The 23365-nt window shown below is 47.7% G+C and overlaps 1 protein-coding gene across 2 annotated transcripts in view; it reads right to left on the bottom strand.

The window, feature by feature from the left end:
- The window catches only part of PRKAR1B (protein kinase cAMP-dependent type I regulatory subunit beta), a 679190-nt gene that overhangs the window by 76422 nt on the left and 579403 nt on the right, over positions 1 to 23365 (bottom strand). The window lies entirely within an intron of this gene.

Raw genomic sequence — 23365 nt, 5'->3', positions numbered from 1 at the left:
TTAGACATCCAAGCCAATGTCATACAGTTTGCCACATTTTCCACATCCCAAACACCATGCCCACACTGGAGGGATATAAAAATGTACAATGTTTTTCATAAGAAATTTAAGGCAGTAAATATGTGATTATATGTGTAGTCGGTCAGGCATTAAAACGGAATGTTTGTCATAAATAATGATAAATATTGCTTTATATATTTAAGACCTATTCTCAGATCCTAGAAGTTGTGAAGATGACTAGTGGAGCAAAGAGTGAGACTCAATGGTTTCCCTACTAACCAAGATACTGGCCACTGGGTTCGCAAGGAAAGCTGGACCTCAAAAGCTTTCAGAACTCTCCATAGTAGCTTAGGTGAGAAGTGAAGGCCTAATTCCATGGATGAGACCAGAAACACAATAGCACAATTATCACCTCAAAATAAAGATGCAATATCCAGCCTAGGTTATTGCTTTGCAATGGAAATGGCATGTTATTAGCACCTTAAATGATCAAATAGCAAAAATAAAGCCAACAGTGACATTAGCCATTAACCATAACAAAGTTATGACTATAAATAGCTTATATGGGTTCCAGGTGATTCGAGAACCAGTTTGGATGCCCCTCTCCAACTCAAGATCAGGGTTGGTGTTGGTGCCACTTCTTTAACGAACTCTAATTTGAATTGTTGCCATATGTTCTCCTCGGTAGTTTGAGAACCATAGATAGGTCTGAAACTGTCTAGAGGGCTGAAATTATTTAATTGGAGAGGCTACCGTGGTTCTTGTGGGGTCGTTTAAAGGGAAAACAGCTATCAGCTTGAAAAATACCTTGTGGGAAAACTACTCATAATCCTTCCACCAAAACTGTAACTCATTAAAGGGGTGTTTTTTGTGCCAAAGCCAAGTCTGAAAACAATTGAATTATCATCAGAATAAAGTAGATGCTCAATTCAACTTTATAATAAAATCTCTGTATCTCAGGCCCTGAGGACCAATAACCCAAGATCTAACAGCCGTGTTTAATAAAGTTCAACCATGGTACCCTAAGAGTGTCTCTACCCTTTCTAGCTCTACCTAGCCAACTGGACTGGGACCTAACAACTTTCAGGGGCTATATCTCAGGAACCACTTGAGGTGGAAGAAATCCAGTGCACTCAATACATTCTAGAATACTAAGTGAGGGCTGGTCTGTTTTTCAGTTTAAAGTAAATGCAACTCTGAAGCTGTAACCTTTATATTTCGAGCTTCTACATAAAAGCACTCTGAGGTCAGTGGTTCTAGTAATTAAGGAAGCCGACAAAATGGCCGACAGGTGAGGCACTCCAGCCGGGAGTTTCCTGGCCGGGGATGGCCTTTTTGGCTATGATCCCCAGGAGTCTTCCCCCTCAGTGGACCTTTTTTGTGGACCTGGACTGCTGCTGAAAGTGGTCCTCAGATTCTCCTATTTCCCAGACCTGGACCGCCAACGACCACGGAGACCTAGCGTCGTGTTCGATGCCCGGTGGAGCTACCCATGTTGCTATAGGGGAGACTGGTTGTGGACCCCCTTGGCAGTCACCTACCCAGCCGGGCAAGGGACACACCTTCCTTCGTCTCTCCATTCTTGTTTTCTTCCGCCCCCGCCTGCCGACGACTTCCGAGGATCTGCCGATGACGGATGATATTCGGAGTGGCCGACGCCCGTTGGAGATGAGTGGGTGGCTATGAAGGTGATGAACTAGTGATCTGCCCTTCGGCTGTCTCCTAGCCTTTCCTGGGCTCAATCCGTAGTTGCCTGACCCCCTGCTTCGCCTTCAGAAATTGGCGCTTGGGATGCGCGAGTTTCGTTTTCCACCAGCAATGGATGCAGCTGAGTGGAACTGGCGTTGCAGCGATCCAGTGTCCCGAGCTTGTTTTTCTCTTCTCGAGCCAGGTGAGGAGCACCCTCTTGATCCCTGCTGCTGCCCCCCCCCTGTTTTCCGGGACTACTGCCTGGGCCCCCGTGTTAACTTTGTGGCTTACCTAATCGGCGAATCTGCTGCACCTACCGTCCCGAATGTGTTGCATGTAAATGTACTGAGTCTTTGATCGGCTACCTTCAGCCCTCCTCCCTCCTTGCTCCGGTAACTGCCCCCCTCCCAACTCTGCTCCGTGGAGCCAGCTCCATTGTAATTTCTGTGATTGGTTTTTTACTTGCCCCGCCTTTTCGGATTAATTGCCATCGGTGCCCGTTACCCGGGTCCTCCATCTTGGCGGCTTCATTCAGATTCATCATGCCGCTGGACTAAGCCCGGTGTCGCCTGACTGTCCTCTTTCCTGAGTTGACCCCCCCTTTGGGTCTCATACTCCCCTCTCATCTTGCTCAGTCACCGCGACACCGGATGTTATGATTGCCAAACTTCAACCGGTTTGTTTGTATCTCACACTGGCTTTTGGTTCCCCTGAAGCTCTTTCCCCGTTGCCGGTTCTACCTGGCCCTTTCTTCTTCCCACACCTTTTACTTTTGCCCCTCTTCCCTCTATTCCCCATATGCCGTGTTTATATGGTATTCTTTGCTATAGTACCTCTTGTTACTGTGTAACTCTGTTTTTTTCCTATGTGAAACCAGGCTCCTGTAATCTGATGTTCATTCGGTAACTCGCTAATTCCTCAAGTAAAGCGCTCTGATACCTCCGGGTCTAGCCAGCGCTATATAAAACTCGGTAAATACATAAATAAATAAACAAATAAATAAAATAAAGGAAGTCACTTTAGCTACTGAAAGGTATTAGGACGAGGTCTAACTCAGAGATGAAGACGGTTGGAGGGCCCACTATAGCTAAGGACAAACAGAAGGGTCGGAAACTAAAATTCACAAGCTGTGAATCCTTTTAATCCTTTTTTAACACAGAGGCCAGCTAACTGATTGACCACTCCGCAGCCACACAGATTGAGTGGAAACCCATGTGTACATGTGTGTTAGTGGGGGGACTCTTTTTTCAACACTCAAGTGAAAACGGCTGATGATGGGCCCACACCATGCCAGATGGAAACTAGTGGTTGCCATGGATGGTGCTGCAGGGGTCCCTGAAAGTATTGATGTATGTGGTATGTTTATAACTTGTACATAGCCAAAGTCAACAGAGTGGCTCAGGGTCAAATCAGGGTACAGTCAACAAGTAATTTGAAAAGTAACAGTTGTGTGGACAGTTACTGCATCATGATGTAGTGGTCTATAAAGAGGTGCACCTTCAACTCTTGCCTTATTTGGAGGAGGAGAGGGACGTGTATATAGTTCCATGTCATGTTTGCATAAACAGAAATTACCTAATACCGTGTTTCTTTTTACACTACTTTGCGTCGGATCTGATGGTGTCCTGGCAGTGGGTGCACCAAGAGCTACCAGAAATGGATGATGTGTTTTTTTCTGGCTAGAGAGATAGGACTGCAAGTCATGATGGCTTTGCAAATGATGCAGCTGGTTTTGAAGATGGTGCAGGCCAGTAAGTGGAGCCAATGGAGTTCCATCAGGACAGGGGTAATGTGATCATGATTTTTCAGACTTTCGGTTAGACGTACAGCACCATATTGGATGGTCTTATGGAGGACTAGTGTGGAGTGCAGGCTGCCATGAAGCAGGGTGTTCCCATCATTCAAATGAGTATGATAGCTTCAACAGATGTTTTAAAGTCGCTTTCTGGAAGAAATCTGTTTCAATTTCTCCAGTACAGAGAGCTGGCACCAGCTGAACAAATGTTGGCGAAGGAGTGCCTATTTACGTGACTGACTCCTTATCCTAGTTCAGCTCTCCTTTTCTCCCAAAAGTCCTAAAAGAGTGCTGAAATTACTTCTATGGTGCTGCACATCCTCGCTTCAATGGAGAGTTTGCAAAGAAAGGCAGCATTAGGAGTAAGACAGGCATAAAAAGCAGGCTTATGCCTACCCAAGAAAAGACAATAACAGGCAGCTCTAACGTCCAGGAATGCACTAGATGGTGTTAAAGCTGATCCGGTCCCGATAATTTTTTATTCTTTTAGCAGCATATTTATTTGCAGGAAGTTGTTACCAACCCTTTCTTAATGTGGTAAAAAATATGGTTTTATTGTGCTGTGAAACAATATCTCACTATGAAACTTTGCAAACTATACTGCAGAGCTTAAAGCGCATACAAATTGGAAAAATGTGCAGAAATTGGGTTACCAGACTTTACTGCATTGCTAAAAAAGCACCTATATGTTGAGCCCATGCATTTTGAGTAAAAAATGATTTTTTTCTGGTCCACCCTACATATTGATACATACGTTACTATATAGCGGACTCAACAATTAGGTATCAGTGTGCTGTGCATGAACCAGAGAACATATTCTTCACAGGCTTCAACTTGTATTAAACTAGATGGAAGAAAAACAATTTAACAAGCGCAAACATATGACAGAGGGAAGTTCAGTGTGGTTGTGTATTCTGACTTACGTTGAACTGCAAGGTATAATTTCCGTATTACTTATGAGAAAAAAGATCTGCAGCCTTTTCCCATCATGTGTTACCTTGTTATTTGCGTATTCAGTTCAGGCTTCTCCCAGGTGCCTTGGTGCTAAGGCTATTTATGAACTGTAGCAACCAGTAGCACCTCTACTGACCTCATTTCATTCGTCAAGCCTGTTAAGTGGCAGGCATTCTGTAGAAACTAATTTTGCCCTGCGACCTATATATTCGTCTGCATGTATAACTAAATTGTTCAACTGCGTTATTAAATTCAAGCTTTAACAAACTGAAATTCAGATAGATTTTTTAGAAATAAACATTGTAAAACAATACGCTCTTGGTAGGGAAAATAATTTCCAGTAAGTAATATAATCAAACAACAAGAAGCTTCAACTATTGCGCCCAGTGGTGAACCTGAGGGCAATGAGAAGATGGTCTGGGGATTGAGAGCTGAACAGAGTAGAATCAACAAAAGATCTGATATCCCCTGGGGCCCAACTGGTGAAGCAACAGGTCGGCCTGGAGTGCTAGGATTGAGGTGGATGAGAGTCCCTCTTCCCCTCTAATCGGGTCTTGCATACTTAGCACAGGGAGCCCAGTTTTAAGCCTCAATTAAGAAAATGAGAGGGAACCATATTTGGGGCAGCTGTGGGTCAAGATACTTTTGTTACAATATTTCCACCAGTCGGATATTCGCCAGAGTACAACAGTTGGTCTGGCCAGGTGTAATAAGGAGGTGGCCATGACTTTTGGGCTGATGGGAGAACAGCGAAGAAGGACAGCCCTTAAAGATAACCCAGCTCACAAACAGGAAGGAAAGACAGTTCTTTATGGATCATAGCTCTCATGCAACAGCAACCACACCAAAGGGTCAAAGAACAGAAGAACGTCATCTGCATAAACTTACAACTAAACATCCAGATGTTTTTCAGGTGTTTACTGAAAGACAGGGCATCCTACCATATAAGAATGTTTTGGGGTTTCTGCATGCAGAAGAAGCTTCAATAAATACTCCCTGGGAGAAAACATTCGCTACAACGAACAGGATCCCTTTAAGAATTCTCTAAGTGATCTGCCTTGACCAACATGCTAAAGTATTTGGTGCGAGACCCTGCAGCCTCTTGGTGTGGCGATTGTTTTAAAAGTCCTATGATGAAAATGGTACTCAGTGATGGAGGAGACCACCTGCACATTCCAAAGCAAACATCTTTGGTTATTGGACATCAAACCTGTGATAAAGGAAAGAAAAGTAAATAATACCAAACAGGAGGACCGCCATCAAATGAGAAGGGAAATAAAAGGAAAAGTCAATGAAGATAGGCCCAGATTAAATAATACACAGAGGATTAAGAAGGGGCCGGATAAATCAAGAGGATGGCTTCTGCACTGGGAAATAGGTCTCCATGAGCCAAAGTTGACTTCCTGGCCTTTTTAGAAGGAATACAAGTTCTCATGTTCTCACAGAGGAGGGGGTGGATATTAATGGTAAAAAACTAACAGGGCAACATAACTAAAACACGAAATGTAATATCTTTAAGCACTGTGAAGGTTTTTCTAGTTTCTTGTTAACTAAAAAAAAGAAATTCAATATCTTTAAGCACTGGACACTGTGAAGGTATTTCTAGTTCCTGTTTTGTTTGCCAGAGGAAAGGGTGACTCCTGTAGAAGAAGCATGCCACCCAGCATCTAACATATAGGTGAAAGGTAGCTAGTGTCTCCTTAGATAGGCTCCAGTTAAGAGGAAAACGCCAGAAAGGGCAGAAAAAACTCCTGGGCAATGGTAATAGTATTTGTCTAAAGATGATGAATGATACAGAAGTTGTAAAGGAAGGCACCACAACTATTCTGAGACAAGATAGAGCATACAGATCTCACAGACGAGGAAACTCGGCTGTTAACTGCAAAAGAAGGGAACAAAACTGGGACAAAAAGCAATCTAAGTGAGCGTTGAATGTAACAAAAAATAGAGATATTAGAGCATTGAAAACAACCTTCTCTGACTAAGGCTTCCCTTTGCATGATCAAAGCAGGAAATAACATTGCAGGAAAAACTGTTGACACCATCTTGAATTGGGAAACTGAACCCTAACAATGCAAATGTGGTCATCTTTATTAGGAATAGATTTAAGACTCGCCACACCTTCTTCTTCAGGAAAATGACATTACCTAAAAGCAGAAGGAGTAAAAGGAAAGCCCTGCTTACCAGCTCCTCCAGCAGCATTTTCCCAAGCATGGCACTCTGCACTGCTTGCGTCAGACCTCATTGCTGGCAGGGAACTACCCTGGATGGTGCAACCTTGGGAGTGCTGACGCTCGCTAGGTAATCAGAAGCAAAGCCCCCATCGAGTGCCAAGTATAAGAGCCAAAGATGCATCACTTTCACTTCTATAGGCATGAGGCACAGCAACCACGCTGCTACTTCTTGTGAGTTTCACTTCGAGATGTAGTAAAGACTAAATCTTGTCAGCAAAGATGACCACATGGCGCCAAAATATCACACTTATTCAATGGAAGAGTGGGTGAATAATTGCAAAAAAGGATGTAAATGGGATAACGTAAGGTTAAGGAATGAAAAATGATGAGCAGCAGAAGAAGCTATTTAAGGATATTTTCAAGAAGTGGTTTGGAGCCCTATTGCCCACAGCGTTGACAGTCTTTGTAAACACTACCCTATAGATACACCCAGTTATACCAAAGGTTGAGACAAAGACTTGATACAGTACATCTCATGCTGTGTGCTGTTCTTTTTCTAATGTGACTGGCATTCATGAACCCGTTCACCAATAAATAAAGTGAACTAATACTGATGCAGTGATTTTTCACTTTGAGTAAAACACGTATGCTTCCAAAAATATATATATTGCTTAAGTACCCTTATGCTACAAAAATCCAGCGAAGGATTATTGTAAAGTGCTAAAACATGCTGACACCCCCCATTATGGGATATTGGTGGTGTGTGGGGTTTATAGCCATGCGAAGACAACCTGAAATATTATTTTCAAGTCTCCAACACATTCTTATCTGCCATCCATTTTGTACTTTCTTTCTCCAACATTTCCGGTCTGGAACTAATGTGTTATCTCTTAAGCTACAAACTGCAAGATATCCAGCAGGGCTACTAGTAGATAGGTGCTGCACAGTGGTGCCGCCTCTAACGAAGGGTGTTGGGGAGCGAGGGGGCGTGTTGAACAAGTTACTTACCTTCGGTAACGATAAGGTAAGTAACTTGTTCATATGAAAGAGACCATTAGTTATAGATTCCTTACCTTAGAATAGATACCCCAGCAATGCCAACCCCGGTAGTGGGTCTGCAAACCTAGTTTCACACTAGACAGTCCTGGAGAACACAACAGGCCAAAAAGCAGCCTGTCCGGACTTGGTTATCCAGGCAGTAATGTGTTGTGAACGTGTGCAGGGATGCCCACGTGGCTGCCTGGCAGATGTCAATCAGCGGAACTCCATGTCCCCAAAGCAGTAGAGGCTCCCGTCGCCCTGGTAGAATGCGCGTGCAGTCCTACTGGAGGTTCCTTTTTTGCCAAAGAATAGCAGATTTTGATGCATAGGACAACCCATCAAGAAATGGTGCATTTGTGCATGGCCTGACCTTTCTTGGCGCCTACATAACCCACGAAGAATTGATCGTCCACCCCGAATTCTTTAGTGCGGTCAAAGTAGAAGGACAGCGAATGTTTAGGGTACAGACGGTGGAGTCTCTCCTCCTCTTTGGAAGGTTGGGGAGGCGGGAAGAAGGTGGGCAATGTGATGGTCTGACCTATGTGGAAAGAGGCAACCACTTTGGACAGAAAAGAGGGCCTAGTGCGAAGAACCACTTTATCTGGATGAAATGCAAGTAAAGGAGGCTTGAAGGAAAGAGCCTGAAGCTCACTAACCCTGCGAGCAGATGTGATGGCAAGCAGGAAAGCGATCTTCAAGGTAAGAAGATGAAGAGGACAATTATGTAGTGGCTTGAAGGGAGCACACAAGGAAAGTAAGAACAAGATTCAAGTCCCACTGGGGCATTATGAAAGGAGAAGGAGGAAAGAGATGAGTAATGCTCTTTAGAAATCCTTTTACAATCAGAGACTTGAAAAGAGAAGGCTGATCAGGAAGGCGCAGAAAGGCAGAGATGGCCAAAAGGTAGCCTTTAAGATTGCCCAGAGCAGAGCCCTTGCTGGGCCAAAGATAGAATGAAGAGGAGAACCTCTGAAAGAGGGGCAGAAAGGGGATCCACAGCCTTTGCTGTGCACCAAGCCACATATCTGTTTCATCTACAGGCGTATACCATTTTAGTGGAGGGACGCCTGGCTGCCAAGATGACATTACAGACTTTGGGAGGTAGGTCGGCAGCCGTCAACTGTCGCTGCTCAATCTCCACGGAAGGAGGTGGAGGCTGGACAGGTTTGGGTGGAGAACCGTCCCCTGCTGCTGCGACAGAAGATCCTCCTGTAAAGGCAGTCTAATCGGAGGATCGATGGCCATGCCCAAGAGCTCGGGGTACCAGACTCTTGGTGCCCAGTCCGGATCCACAAGAATGACTTGGGCCAGTCGCGCTTGATCTTCTTCAGCACTCTCGGCAGAAGTGGTACAGGCAGAAAGGCATACAGGAGGCCGCAATTCCACTCATGACGAAAAACATCGCCAAGCGAGTGCCGCCTTGGAAACTCCAACACGCAGAACTGCTGACATTGCACCACCTCTGGGTGAAGACGCCATTTGTGATCCATCATGCACCGGCGGCTGAGTTCATCCGCCCTGGCGGTTAGGGAACCTGTACGGTGTTGAACCACCAGGGATATGCCTGTTTGTTGCAGTACTGCATAGAGGTGGTGTTGTCTGTGAACACCTGCACTACTCTTCCTTTGACAGAAGGAAGGAATGCCTTCAGTGCAAGACAGAGCGCCCGGAGCTCCAAAAGGTTGATGTGGAGACCGGACTCTGCCGAAGACCAGAGACCCCTGATCTCCGCCTCATCCAGTTGGCCGCCCAATCCCAGGAGTGACACATCCGTACACTACTGTGAACTGTGGTTGGGGAAGGGAGAGGGATCTGCCGCAGACCCAATTTTGGTTCGTAAGCCACCACTGCAATTGACGTGCAGTCCCCTCCGACAACTGGACGACATTGGAAAGATTCCCCTGATGCTGCGCCCACTGGAATTTCAGGTCCCACTGTAGAGCACACATATGCCACCCGGCATGATCCACCAGCAGGATGCAGAAGGCCAAAAGGCCCAGCAGCCTCAGGGTCATGCTCACGCAAATCCGGGATAGAGGCTGAAACATCGGTATCATAGCCCCAATATCCTGGACTCACTGCTCGGGAGGATAAGCCAGAAACTGCGCTGTATCCAGAACTGCTCCGATGAAAAAGACCTTCTGAGAGGGAATCAGGTGTGACTTCAGCATGTTGATAGTGAACCTCAGCGAGTGCAGGAGGTCGGCGCAGATGAGCAGCGACCACCACCATCACTTTCGTGAACACCCGAGGGGCACTGGTAAGGCCAAAAGGGAGCACGGTAAACTGAAAATGCTCGTGGCCTACCATGAATCGTAGGTAACGCCTGTGGCTCGTAGGACGGGGATGTGGAAATAGGCGTCCTGCAAGTCCAACGCTACCATCCAGTCTCCGGTATCGAGGGCAGACAAGACCTGAGCCAACGTGAGCATTTTGAAATTCTCCTTCCGGAGGAAGCGGTTGAGGGCCCTGAGATCTAAGATAGGACACAGACCTTTGTCCTTCTTGGGTACCAGAAAGTAGTGAGAGTATCAACCACAACCTACTTCTGGCACAGGGACCCTTTCAATAGCTTCCTTGGCCAAGATAGCTGCAACTTACTGGCAGAGGAGGGCCAAGTGATCCTGGTCATGCGATGGAGTGCTAGTGGCATGGAGGGAGGCGTAGTGTTGAAGGGGAGGGAGTAGCCCCTTTGGACTATCTGCAAAACTCACCTGTCCGGCGTGATCTGTTGCCAGTGTGGGAGGTTATGACGAATCCTGCCGCCCACTGGCCTCTGGTGGCCCTGAAAGTTGAGACTAGGAGGGATTGGAGTATGTTGCAGGGGGGGCATGGGTGGACTGGCCCGCCTGCAGGCCACAAGACCCGCGTTGATGGGTTCCATTTCCGCAGCCATGCAGAGGCTGGGTAGCGTGCGCGGCCCTGTGGCCAGATTGGGTGGAACGTGGTGGGGCACTCATTCTGTAGATATTTACGAAAGGGGCCAAAGGCCGACTGCGTGGGGCGAGAGGTTGTCGCAAGGCCCACTGGCTGTAGCCCTAGAATCCTTGAAGCGCTCGAGCGCTGAGTCCACCTTGTCACCGAACAGGCGACGGTCATCAAAGGATATGTCCAGAAGAGTGGATTGGACATCCCCAGAGAAACCAGACGTCCAAAACCAGGCGTAGCGCCTCCAGGCTACTGACGTGGAAACCGTTCAGCGGTATCCAGCCCACAGCGAATGGTGAACTTAGCTGTGTCTAGACCGTCTGCCTCTGCGCGGGTACAGTGAAGTCGACTGGCGTCGATCCGGATCCAGCCGAGTCTGCGGGGCCCGAAGGCGCGCCAGTGGAGTCGGGCTGCCCAAAGATTCTATGAAGCGCTTCGTAAAACGTTCGAAGCTGGTCAGGGGATGCTCCGGCTCTGGAGAAGGGAGGAAAGCACAGAGCTGTCCCAAAAGCGGGCTTCAAAGACAGAGCTGGAGAGAGACGACGCTCCAAGTCACGTCGGACGATGGACGGGGAGAAGGTGAAGAGCGACAATGCTTCTTCACCTTCTTCTTGTGCTTCTACTTACCCGAAGAGTGCGAAGACTTCGATGAGGAGTGATGGTGGCTCTGTGACCAGTCACGAGACCTTCCTCCCGACCGGGAGCTCGAACGACGTGGAGCGGACTACCAGGCTTCCAAGAGCTTTCGGGACCACTCCCACAAAGACTTATGATTCATGGCTCGGCAGTTGGACTCGTGGTTGTGCTCCAGGCACCAGAGGCACACGAGGTGCGGATCCGTGACGGACATCAATTTGTGGCAGGAGTAAAGGCTTTGAGCCAGTCCAACGAAGGGACATCCCTCAAGCTACCAGGAGCCGGACTCAAAAAAGATGTCAACAAAAGTCAAAAAAAGTTTAGTCAAAAAATGACTAAGGGGCAAGCTCTCTCCGGATCTGCACTGGCTGGTGTGGAGAAACAAAGGACTGATGTCACCGCACAGGGGCAGCGTCTAAGTAGACACCGCGATGTCATCCCGGAGACCACGACGCCGACGACGGACGCACAGGGGTACTGCTACATTAAACTTCTTCGGATCCAGTCTGACGGCTGTGGGTAATTCTAAGGTAAGGAGTCTATAACTAATGGTCTCTTTCTGATAGTAATAATAAAAATAACTTACCTGAAGCCGCCTCCCGTGTTGCGTCGCTCCTGCGGTCCTCTTCCTGATCCCAGCAGCCCCTGGGACAGACTCTCATCCAGTCCCCGTGCTGCAGAGTAGCGCGGAGATTGGCCTGAGTGGGCTGGAAAGACGCTCCACTCAGGTCAGGGAGTCTGTGTGGTTTCTACAGCCCAGCTACTGAATGCAGCTGGGCTGGGGAAACCTATGGTCGGCTTGAGATGGCTGGCCAAACACATAAGCGCACGTAGGGAGTGCACAAGCACTTTTTCTCCCCCCTCCCATGGCACGACCCTCCCTGCACAGGCTGTCTCAGATCTTGCAAACAAAAAATAAAATGATGCTAGAACATGGCTTTATTTTTCATTTGCTGGCTTTGGACCAGGCAGTGGGACGATGCTCCTCCACCATTGCCAAGGAGCAGCCTCTGATACCTGCATCAACATTTCCTATTACCTTTTACATCTCTAATAAGAACCTAGTAATATAGTTGTCAAGAACCAACATAAAGCCCTTTGGGAGCCCTATATTCCTATTAGAGAGATGAGGAATAAAAAATATTCTTTTAGCCATTCAAATTGATGAGACTGTCAACCACACTGTTTTTCTAAGCAGCACACGGTTTATACAATTCAATTCCATAAGCTATTAAGTACATGGACTATTTACCAGCACTAAATAGTGTATTGGCATTATCTGATTAGCGTCATTAGAGTGGAGCTCATGATGCACAATCTATGGAGATCTGTTCTGTGTTTATTAGTGATTGAACAGCCCAAACACAGGTCTAAAATAATTAGGAGATATGGACAGTGGAGTCTGTAGCCTACAAGAAATGCATCTTCTATTAATATAAATGGGAAAGGTTTGAACAGCAGCATTTGTTCTAGAACAGTCCAGGAACGTTAGGATGGCAAATCACTCAAGAAAGGAAATACTCTTTAATTAACAACAAGTAAGCAAATACAAAATACTGGAATGTAAGCTATCTTACAATCAAAGGAGCAACTGTATGCCAGAAAGAGAGCAATGGTGTTCGTGCATGCACCCAACCAGGTTCAGGAATCCTTCCTGAAAGAATTCCTACTCTCATTCAAAAATTACAAGAAAAAAAATCCCATTAGGGGCCATAATGTGGACCTAATTATGGATGAAGACTTGGAATGTCAGCTGAATACCTGGACCTTTAAATACGTGCCCTCTTCTTAAGGCTGTTAACCCTGGTTCACTCTACTAGCCCACTATTTCATGCTTTATAAATTATTTTTCCTTTATTCATTTTTATTCATCGAATCAAGGAAAATAATATTTTCAAAGGTGATCTTTAAAAATATAAAAATGTAGTAAAGAAGGTTAGGTTATAAACTTCTGCAGCATATGCTACCCCTGCAACAGAGACTTTACATTTCACTCAAATGATCCAATATACAATATGTTTACACTGGAAAAGATTAAATGTGAAAAAAATTAACTAAAGACACGGGTCTGACAGACACCGACGTAGGTCCCATTACAGTATCTGATTTTGCCCTGGTGACCAGTGTGCTTGAACTCCACAAAAAGTCAAACTGGTGAGGCATGTGAGGGTTTAATAGCTCCTTGCCTAGGAAGTCAGTTGATTGAAATTAATACAGAGAATGCTAAGCCCATTTCTGTTGGATACAATGATAGAGATGGTTTGTGGCAATACTGTGAACGTTAGCAGTTAAACAAACAGGCATTTGCACAGCCAATAGCGTTGATGATCATACTCCAGCATGGAAAAAAACAATAACAAATGGCTGCTGAAGTGCAACATCATCTAAACATACATTGGCAATGCAAATAGGCCTCGACTACGTAAGAGCTATTGGCTTGGACAATGTTATCCTTGGCCATCAGTAGCGGTCCGTGGAGGGAGTTCGGTGGGGCAGTGAGGCGGGGCGGGGGAGGGGCAAGGTGGGGAAATGTAAACACCGGAATATGGATGAACGGAGGTAAGTACACATTTAAATAAATAAAGCTAATTTCGTTGCGCTCGCTGCATCGCATTTTGCGACATGGACCGCTACTGTTGGCCATGTTGTACAGCAGCACGGCTGTTGTGCAGGATGGCTAAAAGTAAAAAAGACAAACATTGGCATAGCCAATAGGTCTCGCCTTTGGGACCTTATAAGTGTTTAGCCATGCAACTGTTGCATAACTAAATACTTATAAGGTCCCAAAAGCGAGACCTATTGGCTATGCCAAGCGGCCGCGAAAGTGAAAGTAATCGCGGTAAAGCGCAGCGCGCGCGCCCGCGCACATGCACTGTAGCTCTAGGCTGGCCTGGTAGCACTTTTTGGAGCCCTCTCAGTAAGTCTCGCCAGACCAGCGCATGCGCTGGGTCAGGCGAGACCTAAAAAAAAAGCACTATGATGCTGTCAATGCTGACTCAGTCAGTGCTTTTTCTAATTTATGATTTCTTTTTTTTTTTTACTTTCGACCATGCTGCACAGAAGCCACACATGGCAAAAAACATTGACAAAGCCAAACAGCTCTACTATTTCTGCTATTGAATTACTCTGCTCCTCATCTGGCCATATATCTTCGATGGGCTGATACTCCCCTTTGAAGGGATAACTGGCACTGAGGCCCCTACCATCTGGCAAGTACATGTGGTATGAAGAAGCCCATTTCCCCTTCCCCTGTGGGTATAAGGATAGCCTTGTGGACACCAATACTGCAAAGGTGTCAGGAAGGAAAAGTTACCTACTTTCGGTAACGTCTTATCTGGTAGAGACATGATCTAGGCATAGATTGCGTACCTTTGAATTTCCCTGGCATCAGACTGGATCCGAAAGATTTTTTGGGGAGCAACACTCCTGTGCGTCGGTAAGTGGCGTCGGTCATCTCAGCATGACAGGGCCGTCTGCACTGTTGTGACGTCTGTATCACCTATATAGGAACCAACTCAGAGCGCTGACGTCAGTTACTTTCACGACTTTTCACGCCAGAACCGTGGAGCCATGAAGTACACTGACATTAGTGTGTTTTGAACAACTAGGGCCCTGAAAGGGATCAACCCTGACCCTAGAAATCTGTCTGCAGTGCAGGAAGGATGGGTGGGTCGGGGAGAAATCTGCGGCTAGATGTCTCTACTAAATAAGGCATTACCGAAGGTAAGTAACTTGTCCATCTCATAGAGACATCTAGCCGCAGATTCCTTACCTTTGAATAGATACCCAAGCAATACCATCCCTGGAGGAGGGACGGCGAGCAAGTTTAGACCAGAAATCGTGCAGGACAGAGCAGCCAAAAAGGCCATCCCTGCGGACTTGACTATCCAGGCAGTACTGCTAGGTAAACGTGCGCAGGGATGCCCACGTTGCTGCCTGACAAATGTCGAGAACTGGAACTCTACGTTGCAACGCCGTGGGAGAAGCCTTAACTCTGGTGGAATGAGCCCTAAGGCCTTCAGGATGATGCTTTTCGGCCAGAGCATAGCAAATTTTGATGCAGAGGACGACCCTTCGCAGTCCACTTCTGCAAAGCACGACCTTTCTTCATTCCAACGTTCCACATGAAGAGTTGGTCTTCCACCCGGATCTCTTTAGTGCAGTCAGGGTAGGGCGATAACGTTCTTTTTGGGTCTAGACGGTGGAGTCACTCCTCTTCTTTAGAAGGGTGCGGACGAGTGTATAAAGTGGGCAAGGTGACCGATTGCCCCATATGGAATTGTGTTGCTACTTTGGGTAAGAAATCAGGGAATTTTGTAAGGTAAGGAGGCTTGGATGACAAAGCCTGCAAATCGCTCACTGTCCTGGCAGAACTGATTGCCACTAAAAGGCTGTTTTGATGGTAAGCAGCCGGAGAGGGCAGTTGTGCAGGGGTTCGAATGGAGCACACATCAGGAAGGTAAGAACCAAATTAAGGTCCCACTGAAGGATAATGAAAGGGGAAGGTGGGAACATATGTACAAGGCTTTTGAGAAATCTATTTACAATAGAAGATTTAAATAAAGAGGGTTGGTCAGGCAGCCTCAAGAAAGCAGACAGGGTCTAAAGTTACCCTTTGAAATTGCCCAGTGTAGAGCCCTGCTGGGTACAACATAAAAAGCAAACTTTGAGAGAGGGAAGCAGAAAGAGGACCAATAGACTTTTCTATACAATATTTTACAAATCTGTTCCACCGGCAGTCATACACAGTCTAGGTGGAGGGCAGCCTGGCCGCCAAAATAAAATTGCAAATTTTGGGAGGAAGGTCGAATGCTATCACTTGCCGCCACTCAATCTCCATTCAAGAAGGCAAAGAGTTGACAGGTTTGGGTGGAAGACACTCCCCTGCTGCTGCGACAGAAGATCCTCCTGAAGGGGCAGCCTGAACGGAGGATCGATGCTCAATTGGAAAAGCTCAGGATACCAGTCTTTCCATGGCCAGTCCAGAGCCACTAGAATGACTTGGGCCTGGTCGCTCCTGATCTTGTTGAGCACTCTGTATAGGAGTGGTATGGGCAGAAAGGCAAATAGGAGGCCTGAGCTCCACTACTGACAAAAAAGCCTCTCAGAGCGAGAGCAGCCTTGGAAACTTCAGCACGCAAAACTGCTGCACGTTCTCAGCGGGAGTCAACAGATCTAAGCAAGGTCTCTGTTCACTGTTGAAAGAGAGCTTGCGCCACCTCCTGAAGGAGACACCATTTGTGATCCGCTAGGCATCGACTGTTGAGATTGTCTGTCCTGGCGTTCAGAGAACCAGCCAGTCGTTGAAGCACCAGTGATATGCCCTTCTGTTCCAGCCATGTCCAGAGATGCAGGGCATCTTGACAAAGGGTCCACCCCACCCTGTTTGTCGCAGTACAACATGGTGGTGGTCTTGTCTGTGAACACTTGAACCAGCTTTTCCTTGGCTGAAGGATGAAAGGCTTTCAATGCCAAATGAATCGCTCAGAGCTCCAGCAAGTTGATGTGGAGTCCAGATTCCACCGGAGACCAGAGTCCTCTGATCTTCACCTCTCCCAGATGTCTGCCTCATCCCAGGAGTGACGCATCTGTCAATACTGTGTGGTCTTGTTGGGGAAGAGAGAGGGGTCTGCCTCTGACTCAATCGCGGTTGGTCAGCCACCAGTGCAGGGCCTGTGCAGTTCCAGCCAAGATCTGAACCATGTCGGAGAGATTCCACTGATGCTGCGCCCACCATGGAATATGATGCTCTCTCCTCCGTAGCCACAGTAGGGGGACAGAAAGCAGGCCAGAATCTGGAGAGGTGTCCAGTCCACTGGCCTCACCCAAGTCCTCATACCAGTCTATTTCTTGATAAGGCTGGTCTTGTAAAGGGTCCAACGACCCCTCACAATCTTCCTCCATTCCTAGTCCTTCAGAAAAAAGGCTGAGGATTTGAAGTGGGACCCGCAGGTTCTGTCAGCCCCAGTATCTGCGTTGGTATGCACCGATCCGGCTCTGGGTTGTGGGGGTGAGAACGGGTCTCGGTGTCTGGGATGTGCCGGGGAAGGTCGCAACGGCACGACCGGTGTCAGTCCGGATCTATCATGATCCATGGGTGGGGGGGGCCGGGGGTCATCGGGGCAGACGACGCTGGCATGGAAGCCGATGGAGACCACTCTGCGGCTCCGAGGCCCAAGCCACGTCAGTAGGGTCAGGTTGCCCGAATATGAGGGACATTGCGTCATAAAATTCTTTGAGCTGGGCAGGGGTCGCTCCGGCGCCCAGAAAGGGAGGGAAGCACTGAGCCAACCCAGGCACAGGTTCAGCAGAACGAGGCCTAGATCGCGAAGACTCCTCCATCATGTCAGCCGACGGACAGTGAGAAGTAGAAGCACTCTTTGACTTCTTATGTTTTTGTGCTTCTTACCTGACTGGCTCGACAAATTTGAGTGGGAGGACGAAGACTCAGGACTCCCGGAGCGGTGCCCAGACCTTTCTCTCGACCAGGACCATGATCGAGACCGCCGAGGAGAATGCCGTTTTGCCAAGCACTGGGCTGCATGCAGCTTTAGGGACCGCTCCCTCAAAGTTTTCAGAGCTATGGCCCGGCAGAAGGAGCAGGAATTCGAGTTGTGGTAGCGCTCCAGGCACCAGAGACAAACAAGGTGTGGGGTTGTCACCGACATGGCGCGGTTACAGGTACTGCACAGTTTGAACTCAGAGTCTTTTTGGACATGAGGAAAAACCTTCACACTAAAAAAGGGGTTGACAAAATGTTGAAAAAAAGCCTGTCATAAAGTGACAGAGGGTAGCTCTCTTCACAGATCTGCACTGGCTGGTGCGGAAAGAAATTAACTGACATTGACGCGCTGAGGTGGTTCCTATATAGGTGACACAGACGTCACAATGGTGCAGACAGCGCCAACAACATCTCATGGAGCTTGAAAAAAAATCTTCTTGATCCAGTCTGACTCCTGGGAAATTCAAAGGTAAGGAATCTGTGGCTAGATGTCTATCAGACAATCTGGATAACCGGGGTCACTCGAATAAGATTCAAATAACAGTTCCCCTATACTCTTCGCTCAGGAAAACAGTAGAAGTTTGAAATAATCCTCGGAGTAGTAATGGAAGAAAAGAGGGGACTAGAAAGAGACAGACTGGGGAATTTGTCAAGATCACACTTAAAGCAGGAAAATCACAATACTGAATAAAACAGGGCACATTAACTACATTTTCCAAATATTGTCTTAACTAGGTAATACCAGTTTACCAGTGCTTGGTGACTACAAGGCTGTGACTTGAGCTGGGACTACTTCCAGACTGCTGGGACTACTTCCAAACTGCTCCAAAGCAGAAATAGCAGGAACAAAATAATCAACACATCACTGACACTGGAATACCAAATCTATTGTCAGAAATGCAGCAGTGAGGGAGATGTAGAAGGCACATTCAAGAGGGAGCAGAGAGGGGAAACATAGCTGTTGGGGAGGGACTTAAGGAGAGGGAGTGGGACAGGAGGAGATGGCCTGCAAGCAAATAAGCTCTTATGGAGTGTTTACACAAAATGAAAGAGTTAGCCCTGCCATGAAAGTACGAGCAGCAGAGCAACACTCACTTGAAAAGGAAGAGGTATTTGAGTCAGGATCTATGGGAGGGACAAACACACGAAGAGGAATTTAAGCCACATGGCCTGAACAAATACAAGCAAGGAAATGAAAGTTATGATGAATACAACCAACGGTAAGCAATGGGTGGCTCCCAGCCACCTGTAAGCTAACAAAATGTCTTGCAAGCAACAGTGCATGCTCTGCCTCGGGTGAGACCTAAAAAAACAGTTTCTGCTTTATATATACAATGCATGGACGAAACCAAGAATTAATAGCCAGATGTACAAATGGACACGTAGCAAAAAGTGGTTGCAAATTGCACATTAGCTTTTTCCAACATGATCTATGTACTAATAGGTTTCAAGGCATAATCTCCAGTCAGAGGGGGTTGCAGAACGACATGCCTAATGAATATTAATTATGCAGGTCACAGCTACAAACATAGGAAGGGTGAACTGCAAGGAAAGGTGGATCACATTTTTTTTATTAAAGCAGCCTGTGTTCTTTAAAGATATCTATGCTGCTTAATAAAATGTTTCCCGTTTGGGAAAATATCAGAGGGAGTAGGCAGTGGTGCCCTGGACCACTGCCTATTCCTCTCGAGGCTCCTGCTGCAATTCAGAAAGGAAAAGATGTCTCAAGGGCACACCTTTTTCTTTGTAAATGAGTTAACACCTCCTATTAGGTAACGGTAACTGATGGGGTGGGGGGGGGGGGTGCAATTGCAGTCGCAAATCATTCATACATAGCACTGCAACTCGCAATTAGGAAGGGATGCCCCTTTAACGCTCCATCCTAATTACAATATGGAATGGATTGCAAACGTATTTTGCTAGTTGCAAAGACATTTTCATCTAGCAAAATTGGTTTAATACATCAACAAATTTTACATATTGCATGGTTTGCGACTGCAATAGATATTGAACTTCTGGCCCTAAATGTTTAATAACACAGTGTACTATCCAGATGTAAAATAGTCCCGCATTCCCAACAGCCAAGAGAAAGAAGATGAGGCAAAAATACGCCTGTGGGGTGAACCAAGACATGGCTGATAATGTCTCAAGTCAACGGCTAGACGTTCCTGATCTGAAGAAGCCATAGACTGTAGGGAGATAAAACAAAGGGCCAGATATACAACCATTCCTTTTGCGAGTCGCAAATTGCCACGTTTTGCGACTCGCAAAATGCAATGTACAACAGTGTCTCAAATACTGTTTACGATTCCAAATGGGGTCGCAAATGGCCTGCCTCATTTAATATTTATGAGGCAGGTCGTAATTTGCGACCCATTGGGAAAGGCCAGCACTCCCAGGGTTGGTGGCCTGCTGGAGTCAACAGACCACCATGTCTGTGACTGCTTTTTAGGTCGCGCCTGAGCCAGCGCTTTAGCGCTGCTCTCGCGAGAGCTTTTGTAAAAGGGGGATTTGGAAGTGCAAACAAGTGCTTTCAGGCCGCCAACTACAGTGCATGTGCGCCGGGCGCGCGCACCATTTGGCAGCCTGCGTGATCATTTCGCGGCCGCTTTGATGTTCTCAGTGAGCCGCGCGGCCACTGAGAACATCAAAGGGGCCGAGAAAGTGCACACCATATGCTCTGCTCGCATCTCCCTCCTCCCTTTTCGTCACTACTCATGAGAATAAACAAACAAAATTCACACCATTTGTGCAGCTCACTTTGAAGCTCCAGCCCGCTTAGAGGTGCCTCAAGGCCAACGAACTATTAGTTGTTTTTAGGTCTCGCCTGAGCCAGCGCTTTAGCGCTGCTCTGGCGAGAGCTATAGAAAGCGGGATTTGGAAGTGCAAACAAGTGCTTTTCAGTCCGCCAACTACAGTGCATGTGCACCGGGCGCGCGCACCATTTGGCAGCCTGCTGATCACTTTCCCGGCCGCTTTGATGTTCTTAGTGAGCCGCGCGGCCACTGAGAACATCAAAGCGGCCGCGAAAGTGCTCACCATATGCCAGCCGTATGCATTCACACACTTCTCCATCCATGCAGTAGCGTCTTATCAATCATTTCTTTCGCTTCACTGCACACCATACCTGCAGCGCTAAGTCACATAAAAAGCACAACTCAAGCCCTCGCACACACATCCACACACTTCTATCCATGCACACCCACGGGGTAGTGTGCTAGCCAACCGCAAATGCGCTTACAGCGCCTCGTCAGAGTGTGCAGTGCTAGTTCAATGACAATACAACACACATTTGCATCAGTAACGATACAGGCTAGTAATGCGTAACAAATAAACTACTAAATCTTAAATCTCAGAAATTCACAGGCCTAGTGCACGGGTTGCGTGCAATTAACATCTTCTTTTAAAAAACAGGTACACGCCCCCAGTGGGCGTGCACCTAGGGCGCAGAATTTGCATTCGGTCGTTTGAAGCTCAAAGGGGGTCTCTGCTTCAGACACTTGTCTATTTTGGGGTCTTTGCTAAAGTCACAATAATGGCTGATTTCAGGGCCTCGGAGGCTACATTAGCCAGAGAGTCTCCCGGCCTGTTCGGAAGGGTGGGGGGCGTGACCACATTAAGTCCCTCGAGCAGACCTGCCCTCGAGCCCTGTAAACAGGGCCCCAACTTTAAATAACCCAGCACTTCTGGTCTGACGCGATAACACCCCCGCCTGCCAGCTCCCACGAAAACAGAGCACCGCTTTGAACTCTCCAAGAGGGGCTCTGTCACTTTGAGGGTGCTTACTGTCATGCCCACCATCCCTCCTGCCCCCCCCCCCCCCCCCCAAAAAACTCCACCAAATGATCACACATTGTGCACGACCACCTTCCCTCTGGGACACTTCCTTCCTTGCCCTGAAATCTCTCTGGGAAAACAAACAGCATCCCGCCATCTGAGCAGGAATGTGAAACTAGCCCCCACCTCACCCCCCCTCCTCTGTTAGCCCCCACTCCTTTCCCTCGTGAGGCCCCGCTTCCTTAGCCACTCGTATAACACCCCCCACTCCCTCCATCCTTGTACCCACAGGAGCCCCTCACGTGACCACACTTCCGTATCCCCTCATACGAGCCCCCAAATATTCGTGCAAAGAACTCATTAATGAGGCCTGATTTGAGAATCCCACCCCCTTCTTCGAAGAAACCCCTCCAGGAGGGACCTCACAAGAGAGCTTAGGAGGCTCTGTACCTACAAGGTTCAAACACAGGACATCTAAAGCACCCTGAAGACTTCACCCGTTACCACGTTGGCGCTACAATGTCACACCTTACCGTGACCCTTTCCTAAGCGAGGGTTTTAATAGCTATCACTGTGTAACCAACAGACCGGAGTTTCAAACTTGATGTTTAAATTTAATGTTCGCAGCGCTGTGATCCTGTGCAAACGGATAATGTAAATGTACTTAACCTGTTACATAGGAAAGCGCTTTAAGGACAGCATAACCTCTAACACAAAACACTGTGTACAACTCTAAAAATGTACTATCGATGGCGACTGCCGGGGTGCAGCACTGGAACCACCTCCTGTGTAACAAGAGTTCGAAATACTGGGTATCGTGTGCCCCCGGAGAGGAGGAGGAAAGCGGCTGGGCTTCCACAAGCCGCACGAACTCCTTTACACTCAATTAATCAATCATCCATCCAGACACACAGGGGCTGCAGACGAAGGAGTGGGGCGGGCGAGATATATGCAGCCCAATAAGGTATCCCCTTCCCGAGGCCACCCCCGTGCAAGCACAGCGCCTGGGAACGGTCTCTGGACACAACAGCACATCTTCCTCACAGCAGAGCGCCGCGTGCAGTTACTCAGTGCGCTTAACTAATAGTATGCATGCCTCGTGGCGCATACACAGCTTCATATACTCATTCGTCTCCTAGGGAGTGGGTGCAGGTGTGTAAATTCCGTGTGCAAGGCACCCCTCATGAGGATGGTGCAGGCCACCCATGCCAGGTGCAACCTACTGCAGGGAGAAACTGCAGGTCCCAGCATTACCAATGCACAGCTTCCTGCAGGGATAGGCTAGGAGGGTCCCCCAGTTCCGTGCATCACCCAAGCCGTCTACGCCCGACAAGCATAGACTCTGGGTCCATGCAGCCCCCATGCACGTCACTGGATTCTCACACACTCACTGCACGTAGTGATCAAGTGATCATACAGAACAGCATGCACGGCTACGTGCGCCTCAAGTGCATTTCCTGCGGGAGCGACTGCATGTCCCCCCACACCCTCCCCCCGCCGCCCCCAAAGAATGTGCATCACTGGGCTTGCCATTCAATATACGTCATTCCATGCACATCTCGAGCAGGACAGCATGCGCGGCCACGAATGTCTTATGCCGAGAGTGTCTGCACGCCCCTAGAAGTTTCATCCTAGCGAGAGAGGAGTGCATCACCCGGCTTTCCATTCCAATGCACAGCGCCGTGCAGGAAGCATGCACGGCCACGTGGGTCTCGTGCACATCCCCTGCCCCCGAGAAGAGAGTGCATCATTGGCCTCGTCATTCACAACTCCTGCAGGGAGTTTCCAATACACACTTGTATCAGTGACAGATTGCACACTGGATTTTTATTTCATTAAATGCACGCCCCCTGCAGGGCGAGGCTGCAG

This window comes from Triturus cristatus, chromosome 10 (genome assembly GCF_964204655.1).
Source record: "Triturus cristatus chromosome 10, aTriCri1.1, whole genome shotgun sequence".
Taxonomy (NCBI): domain Eukaryota; kingdom Metazoa; phylum Chordata; class Amphibia; order Caudata; family Salamandridae; genus Triturus; species Triturus cristatus.
This window is presented reverse-complemented; position numbering and strand designations above follow the sequence as displayed.